General features: G+C 42.2%; 1 protein-coding gene across 1 annotated transcript in view; it reads right to left on the minus strand.

Moving 5' to 3' along the window:
* Positions 1–7810, minus strand: part of MTMR2 (myotubularin related protein 2) — a 43381-nt gene extending 35571 nt beyond the window's left edge. Inside the window, exon 1 of the mRNA XM_035900450.1 lies at positions 7709–7810. The gene's annotated coding sequence lies outside the window, so the exon portion shown is untranslated. The remainder of the gene's footprint in view (positions 1–7708) is intronic.
* Positions 7811–8595: the final 785 nt, after the last annotated feature.

Raw genomic sequence — 8595 nt, forward strand, 5'->3', positions numbered from 1 at the left:
GGGGGGGAAAAGCCACTTCTTACCCAGATTTACTCAGCAAAAGGAGAAGCCACTCCTTACCCAGATTTACTCAGCAAAAGGAGAATTCTTGCAGCTTGTAGCTAGAAGAAATATGGCAGTCAATTAGGAAGAACTGAAAATATTTTTGAGGAACATCTGAAGGCCATTTGCTTGTTCTCCTTCGTTTCCCATTCCTAACAGAAGGCAGTCATAAATGCTTCAAGAGATTTCCTTCACTGTGCATTACTTGTCAAACATTCAGGTACCTCTACATAAGAAAAATTAGCAACGCTTGCCATCTTTGCTCCCTTCTAACTAGATGAGCACTTAGGGAGTATTACTTCCATGTAAAGGAGACAGAAAACTGACTGCATCGGGCTTTTTCCCCATTTACTTTGCATGAAATCAATATTTTGCAACCCAGAGGTTGGCTACTCTGTGTTTTTGTTTCCTTGAAAGGGGGAGGTGCAGAAAAGGACTTACTGAGGAGAGGTGAAGGGAGGGGACCAAGATTTGCTATCTCTCAGGACAGTTTAAAAAGGGAAAGATTGTAATTCTCATGAAATATATAGCATTTACAGTCCTGGAAACTGGAGTCCTAGAAAAACATGGCAATGGCAGGGACTGAATTCCAGTCACTCATGGGGCTGTCCTGGAATGACCATGCTTATGGACAAGAGCATCATTCATTCTCCAGAACCAGTCCTTTGTGCCTTTGTTCAAAAACAGCTTAATGCTCCAAAGAAGAAAGGAGAAGAGTTTCCCACAGACACACACCCACGACTCATAGAGCCAAAATCAGAATTTCGAGATAGTGAAAATATTTTTCCTCATAAGATTTTCCTACTCCTTCTCTGCTGGTCTTTAAGTTTCTCCACTTGATACCTTTGATAACGTAAAGCACCACCCATTCTTGGCTTTGGTCTTGAGTTCAGCCCTGTGTGCAAAGGGACCTGTGGAAACACTACACACAGACAAGGTAAGGACTGCTACTGCCTGCGTGGCTTCTACTCCTGCACACCCGCAAAAACATGAGGTGCACCGCCGTGTGAGAATACGGCTGAGCCCAAAGTGATGGCACAGAGAAACACATATGGTCAAGTCTTCACACAGTGACAGTAAAAAGGTAGACTGTTTATTTAATTTCACTGCTGTACCGCCAGTTCACAGCTAGCCAAGTCTTTTGTGACTACAGGTCAATTATTTTCACCATCTGGTGGCTTGTGCAATATGGTCTGTAATTTAATAGCAGCCACAGTCCAGTGCACTGGGAAGGAAAGCTCACATCACAGAAGGCATCTCTGCATTTGCTAGGAACTTGTCTTTTTATGGGCAGTCCCATGCGAAGAGTCAAGGGCCAGTCCAAAACAGGGATACTTATCCCCATACATCGCTCAGTGAGGATGGAGCTGACTGGCAGGACAGAGAGTCTTCAGCTACGCTGGAGGTGCTTAGGCAGAGGTTTTCTCATGATTTAATGCTTCCAAACTAGCATCACACACTAACCGAAAAGTCCCTTAAAAGCAAAGGTAAAAAAGCATCGCTTAAATGAGTGCCTAAAGTTTAAAAAGTTACTCCACTCTTTAAACCCAGCTCTTCTTGAACATGTGTTACACATAACCGGAGCCTGACACACTTCCTGCATTGGCAGGGAGATAGCAATGGGAAGGCTTGCTGAGGCTAGTTTTAGTGATTTACAGCAAAGGATGGGGTGGGGGGGAAATCACATCTTTCTTCAATATGTTCTTCTACTATCAATATACACGTTCTACATCAAACTATTCTAAGTCACTTTGCACTAAAGCTAGACTAAAGTAACACAAAGGTGGCAAAGTCAGTGACTGGCATTTCAGTTAATCCTGCCCAGCGTCGCCTGAGGGACAGGATTTACCTCAATTTTAGAGGTCCACATCTGGAGAAATCACTGAATTCTCTTCATAGTCGGAGGAGAAACACAGTAGGTTTTCAAATGAGACAAAACTACACCTTTACTGGAGCACAGCTAAAGCTGGGACCCACTCTGGGAAATCAGCTGCTGCCCCTCAAATAATGTTCACAGCACCCTGCAGCAAGGACTTCCCTAGCTCAGCTACATGACATTCTCACCTAGCGTGGGCATTTCCTTAAAGCAGAGATAAATCAGATCATAAATGAGCTATTTCTTTCCATTGACTACAAAGGAATTGTGGTTGGCTAACTTGAATGCAGACTGGCTCAAACAGATTTCATTTAGAAAATCTAAGGAGACAGCGATAGCATCCATTTACTGTCTTGGAAGGACAAGACTCCTTCATCTACCTTTTGTCATGCACCAGTTATGTATCTTACAAAATAAACCACATGGGCTTGCCTACAGTCTCCAACCATACACACAACATATAACAAATAACAAATTAAGGTTATGCAAGCAACTCTGTTTCTTCCCTTTCCTAACCTCTGTGTCCTGGGCATGCTACAATAACACTCTTGCATCTCATATATAAACCCATTGCAAATCCACCAATTCCTTGTGTATTAAAAGAGAAAATTATTATGGAGGGAGCAGACAATCACGGAGGATGGGACACACGCTTCTACAATATTTTGCTGGACCTCAGAGGAATATCAGGAGTTCTGGATCTTACTGTTGCCCTCAAAGAACGGTTTAGGTCACAAACAGCAATATTTGAATCACTTTTTCTGAAGGCTGCACAACTAAGCAGGTGACGTGTGGGTCTACTGTACTGGCTTCCTCTGTCCACAGAATGGACTAGAAGCAAGAAGCAACATAAGAAAGCCATCATATGAGTTTCCATCCTCTGGTTCAGGTTTTCGCTGCATACAATCCAAAACCAAACACAATGGACCTTAACAGATTTTCAGGCAAAGGTATTGTTCTTAAGGGAAGCAGCAGCAGGCTCCGCTGGCCACATCCACCACTTCCCAACTGCAGATGGAAGGGATCCAACCCTTTTACGACAGCTGCTCCAAAGCTTTGAACACGGTAAACTTCAGGCATTATCCTATAAATCAACAGCTAACTCAAAATGACAGTCCCCACTGATAAAAGCTAGAGCATTAGCAAGAAGACTTAAGTGAAGTACCAGAAACTGCACAGACATATCTGTCCATAGGCACCAGAGAAAATAGCACCTATAGGACTTAGGAGCAAGTATCTCACAGTCCTTTGATAACCACCAAGTTCCCAGATCTTTCAGAGAGAGTTATGCACCTCAATCCCTTTGGCAACGTTGGCTCTAAGGTGTTCTTAGAATCTCATCCCAAATCACAAAATATATATGAATTTCCAGCTCATTTTCACTTCCAACTACTTCTATCCAATTCTGTTCTTGCCTGATCTATAACTTATGTTAAAACATATGGCAGTGTATTTGCTAAAAATTCCCTCAAAAACTGCATTCCCTAAATCAATTCTAAACAGCTTCAGATTTGAGATCAGGAAGGGGGTGGAGGGGAGAACCTAACAGTGCTTTGTTGTTTTTCTGTTGGGGTTTGGGGTTTTTTCCTTCTTTTTTTTTCTCTTATGAAGCTAACTGAAGCAGCCAGAAGTTATTTAGAGTTAGTTTATGAAGTGAAAATTCTATAAATTTTAGTGGAAAAGCAATTTAATCTTAGTTCCAGATACTGAAATGCTCAATATACATTTGAAAAAAAAAAAAAAAGCCCTTCATAAAGGTTATTATTAAATACTTTGGAGAAAGATTTAGGAAAAATACTGCACATGCATTCTATAGGAATCCCCAGTGGTTGTCTCATTTACCTCATTACACACATGCGTGCACGCACACAGAGTGTTAATTGCACTCCAAAAGAAAACTGCAGGCACAGACTGCAAGAAATGATGTGGGTCCTTCCCCTGGTTCCCTCCTCCCGAGGGACGCCTACCATTCTTCTAAAAATTCCCCACAGAAAAAGAGTGTGCTAATTGTAGCTATCGCAAAGTGTTTTTCCATCATCACAGAAATTTAATTCCTAAATTTGAGTCAACGTACACGCAGAGGCAGAGACCAAGCAGAGGTAGGAGTGATGATGGATCCACGTAGCAATTCATTCTAGCAAGGAAAATTTAAATACACATCAAGAGCATAATCCCATAATTGGCAGATCCACTTCAAAATCTTGAAAAGCTTATTTTCAGCCTCTTAAAGCTAACTGATGCAACACCTTCCTGTGAGAACACCATGTAAGCCCAGGCACTTGTCTCCCATACCACAGTTACCACAATATGCACTAGTTCTCACTTCAGGGCTTATTCTCTTACATTTTTCCAGGAACACTGTGGGTCGTCTTTTTGTCCTCAGAAGAAATAAGGTGCTTAGCTCAAATCTCAGTACCTGTTAAGACTTGGAAGTTCATGCTGTCTTGTGCCAATCAAAGTTGCACAAGACACTCAGGTGTGCAAGGAAAGGGCTAGAACAGAGAATGCTCTCATGCCACAGTAAAGTTAATGGTATGACCTCATCTGCAATATCAAAGGCAAGGCCACATCTCAGAAAGATCAAAGAAAATAGCAAGAACAATCAGGACCTTGAAAAATCTCCCACAGAACTCACTTAACAAAAAGTCTGTCACATGACAGAGATGTTAATTTGGAGAAAATTGGACAAAGAACGATAGGCCCAGAGAGAGGATGTCTGTTCTCCTTGGCTCAAGACCTGAAAGAAATCTGTGTTAGCTGATCACCACTCATAATGAATTTTCCATGTAGGAGTTAGCCCAGGGAGCAAACAAGAATGCCCCAGCACCGACAGCAATTGATTTGAGGACGGGCTGTGGGACTGCATTTGCACCGGCAATACCAACACAAGGCTGTCCACAGGTAGAGGACAGATCTCCATCCCACCTCCCAGGCTTGTCCTCCAGCATCACACGCTCTCAGGAACAAAGAGAGAAATGGGTAATGCATTAATTCCTCTAGGAGAGCTAAAGTCAACCTGTACTGTCCCTTTCTCCCTATACCCTAATAAAAGTAGGAGCACAGGAGTGCATTTTCTCTAGGTCTGCTTACCGCTGACGAGCAGTCACGCAAATGTAAAGAACCAGCTTTATGCCTGTGCACAACAGCGTCACAGCCACTTGCCCCACCTCTGCAAGAGCAAGCTTTAGGTGAGGCGCGGCAGGCTTATGCTGAATTCCGGCCCCACAGGTTAAGAGCAAGAAGCATTTTCCAGCAGAGGCATGTGCTCACACTTGGCCTGCAGAGCCTTTACTCTAAATAAGTAATTCTCTGCTTTACCATCTCTCCTTAAACACTATTCTAAAATGAAAGAGGAGCAGCGTTTGTTCCAACCATGGCAGAACTTTAGTTTGCTTAGAAATAAAAAAGAAGAAGAGGGCAGGCTGTGAAGAAATCATGCTGCAAATTACAGGAACGGTGGCACAGCAAGGAAGTATGGGCTTCTAATGGCCTCCAGTAAACAGCACACACGCGTCTTCTGCCTGAAAAATGTATCATGCAGCTAAGTGAACATTCCTCTGCAGATGTTATTTTTGACCAAGGTACAGAGGCCCTGTTGGGTGGGGAACCAGACAAATCCAGGAGAGCAGGAATCCCTGCCCAGACAGCTTACAATTCACACAGACAAAGGGACAAGGGGGAGAGTCCCAAGGCGCAATCAGGGTTACAAGGAAAACATGTTGAGCCAACTTCACCACCAGGAAGCAAAGACAACCTCAATTCTAGAAAAGAAATGTTGCCTCATTCTCTACTTGTAAAGGTAATTCTCAAGTGTTCAAAAATTGTGAAGGCAGTTGAGTTGTGCATCAGAACTGAAAAAAGCAGCGCACTTATGCAAACTTCTGTAAAAAAATTAAGTAAGGAAATAAAATAAGTTTGTGTAAATTTATTTTTTGTATAATACTTATAATTTTTTTTTATAGTATTATACAAACAGCTACAGTTGTGGCAGTATTTGCAATTTTACATATATTTGTATCAATTAATCACTTAGCCTCAGCCTAAAAACTGCATTTTCTATATATTGGAATAACTTAATACTCCATCTTCATGGGGGAAAAACTTCAGGCCTATTATATACTACTTCACCCAGACATAATCTGAAGATTACTTTATGCATCCATAGGTAAAATGTGTAAGCTATCATTAGATTACACACAACTATTGATTCTTCTTCAAATCTTAGCTTAATATTGGCTAATAGAATCATAGAATCATAGAATCATAGAATGTTTTGGGTTGGAAGAGACCCCTAGAGGTCATCTAGTCCAACCCCCCTGCAGGAGCCAGGGACACCACTAACTAGATCAGGTTGCTCAGAGCCCCGTCCAACCTGGCCTTGAATGCTTCCAGGGATGGGGCCTCCACTGCCTCTCTGGGCAACCTGTTCCAGTGTTTCACCACCCTCATTGTAAAGAATTTCTTCCTTATATCTAGTCTAAACCTACCCTGGTTTAGTTTAAAACCATTACCCCTTGTCTTGTCACTGCTGGCCCTACTAAAAAGATTTTCCCCGTCTTTCCTATAGGCCCCCTTTAGGTACTGAAAGGCCGCAATCAGGTCTCCCCGCAGCCTTCTCTTCTCCAGGCTGAACAAGCCCAACTCCCTCAGCCTGTCCTCATAGGAGAGGTGCTCCAGCCCCCGGATCATTTTTGTGGCCCTCCTCTGGACCCGCTCCAACACTTCCATGTCCTTCTTGTGCTGAGGGCTCCAGAGCTGGACGCAGTACTCCAGGTGAGGCCTCACCAGAGCAGAGTAGAGGGGCAGAATCACCTCCCTCGACCTGCTGGCCACACTTCTTTTGATGCAGCCCAGAGTACGGTTGGCCTTCTGGGCTGCCAGCGCACATTGCTGCCTTTAGAAAGAAACATTCATTTCCTCAACACTTACGAACAGGTGGACTTTCTGTTAATTAATTACGGACTGCTGAGACAACACCCATGGGACAAAAAAATTATCATGGTTGTCAAAGGAATTAGTTTTGCATTTAGAGGTTTTCATGCAATTTTACTGTGTTTAGATTTTACAAAGACGCTCAACCACAGCTGAGAAATGCTAAAAGTCATTACTAGAATGTACCAATACCAGCAGTTTTATACCCAGAGACATTTTTTAAAGCAAAGGTATATCAGCATACCCCTTGGTTTCATAAGAGGAACTTACAGATAGTTTTCAAAACTCCTGTGACACCAAACTAGAACTTCAAATTTATAATTAACTAATCCAATAACAGACTTAAAAGAGCTTTGTTTGGACCTTTTTATGTCAGAGCAATGTATTGTGACAGAAGGTTATTTTTATCAGCTTGGAGATAGCAATCTTTCTCTGAAAGAAGATACTTCCAAGGACTCAGTGTTTACAAACAAGCAGGACTTCTCAAGAGAGAACATCTCTTATATATACACACAACAGAAAAAAAAGGATATACAAATGGTAGGTTGAGGATTTCACTTACTTAAAGCACTTAAAAGAAAATGGAGTTCCTTTGGAAATTCATCTCCAAGTGTGGGTTGCAGAGTCAGCTTTTTGAAAACTGACAACTTTATAAAGAAGGAAACAATACAGAAGAGATTAAACTTCAATTTCACCTGTTTGACTTTGGGTCCTTTCATGCTTTGGCTACATAAAATTTGGCATTAACCTGAAAGCTGACATCATTTTACCATATCCAAAAATCACAGGAGCAAGGAATGTCCTCTGAAGGAGGCCACAACACATACAGGTTTCTTTTTAAAGACAAAACATACATACCCTTAAATCTGGCGAGAAGTTGTCTGCCGAGGTAGAGACCGAGTCGGAGGATACAACAGAAGCAGATTTGGTGTGAGCAGAATGGTCCGACTGAGAAGTGGAAGCGCTATAAAAGAGAAAGACCACAGCGTATCAAAACCGTGCTCAAGAAGGCTCCAAAGCCAACAAGTGCAGCCATTTCCTTACAGTCATATCAGGCCTTTTTCACCATTTCCACCCTTTCCATTCTCAGTTATTCAGCCCTCAACAGTGGTTTAAGAGAACCTGCTTTACTTGCCGTTGCCACGGATTACCAAAGCGCACACAATTCATTACCAAATCTCAGCCAACGGTATCACGGTCACACACTTGATCAAATCCTCAATCACAGAAACTAAGGGCCTCCATTTCAGGCTTTCACATGGGAGATATTAGTGCGCTGCAAGGGGATGAAAACAGACAGGCTCCTGAACGCGTGCCAGCACAACTCCAACCGCAGCTTTACAGCGGTGGGAGAAACTCAGAACAAAAACTCTTTCCATCTCACATAACTTTCCTCCTTCAGGTATAAGTACAACCCTCAGGAGAATTAAAAAGACTCTCTCAGCATACCTCTCTGGCGATACAAAGTGCGATTCGCTAAATAGCAAAGCAAAACAGTTATTTTCTTTTTCTATATGTTTTTTTTTTCTAGTACAGCTGTAAGTGATTAAAATAAGCTTATTTTATAGCATTTTTATGCTGCGACCTCTCCTACAACCATAATTGCTTAAAATTAGCATTTGATAATAATGCTCTTAAAACCCCAGGTGACTGTAAAGAAAGTTCCTCTGCAGTACAACATTACTGCCTGAAGCCACAGCACAGCAGCAAATGCTGAAATGCACCAATTAATTCTCACGCTCTTC

The sequence above is a fragment of the Egretta garzetta genome, unplaced genomic scaffold (genome assembly GCF_000687185.1).
Source record: "Egretta garzetta isolate BGI_Z169 unplaced genomic scaffold, ASM68718v1 scaffold58, whole genome shotgun sequence".
NCBI classification, from domain to species: Eukaryota; Metazoa; Chordata; class Aves; order Pelecaniformes; family Ardeidae; genus Egretta; species Egretta garzetta.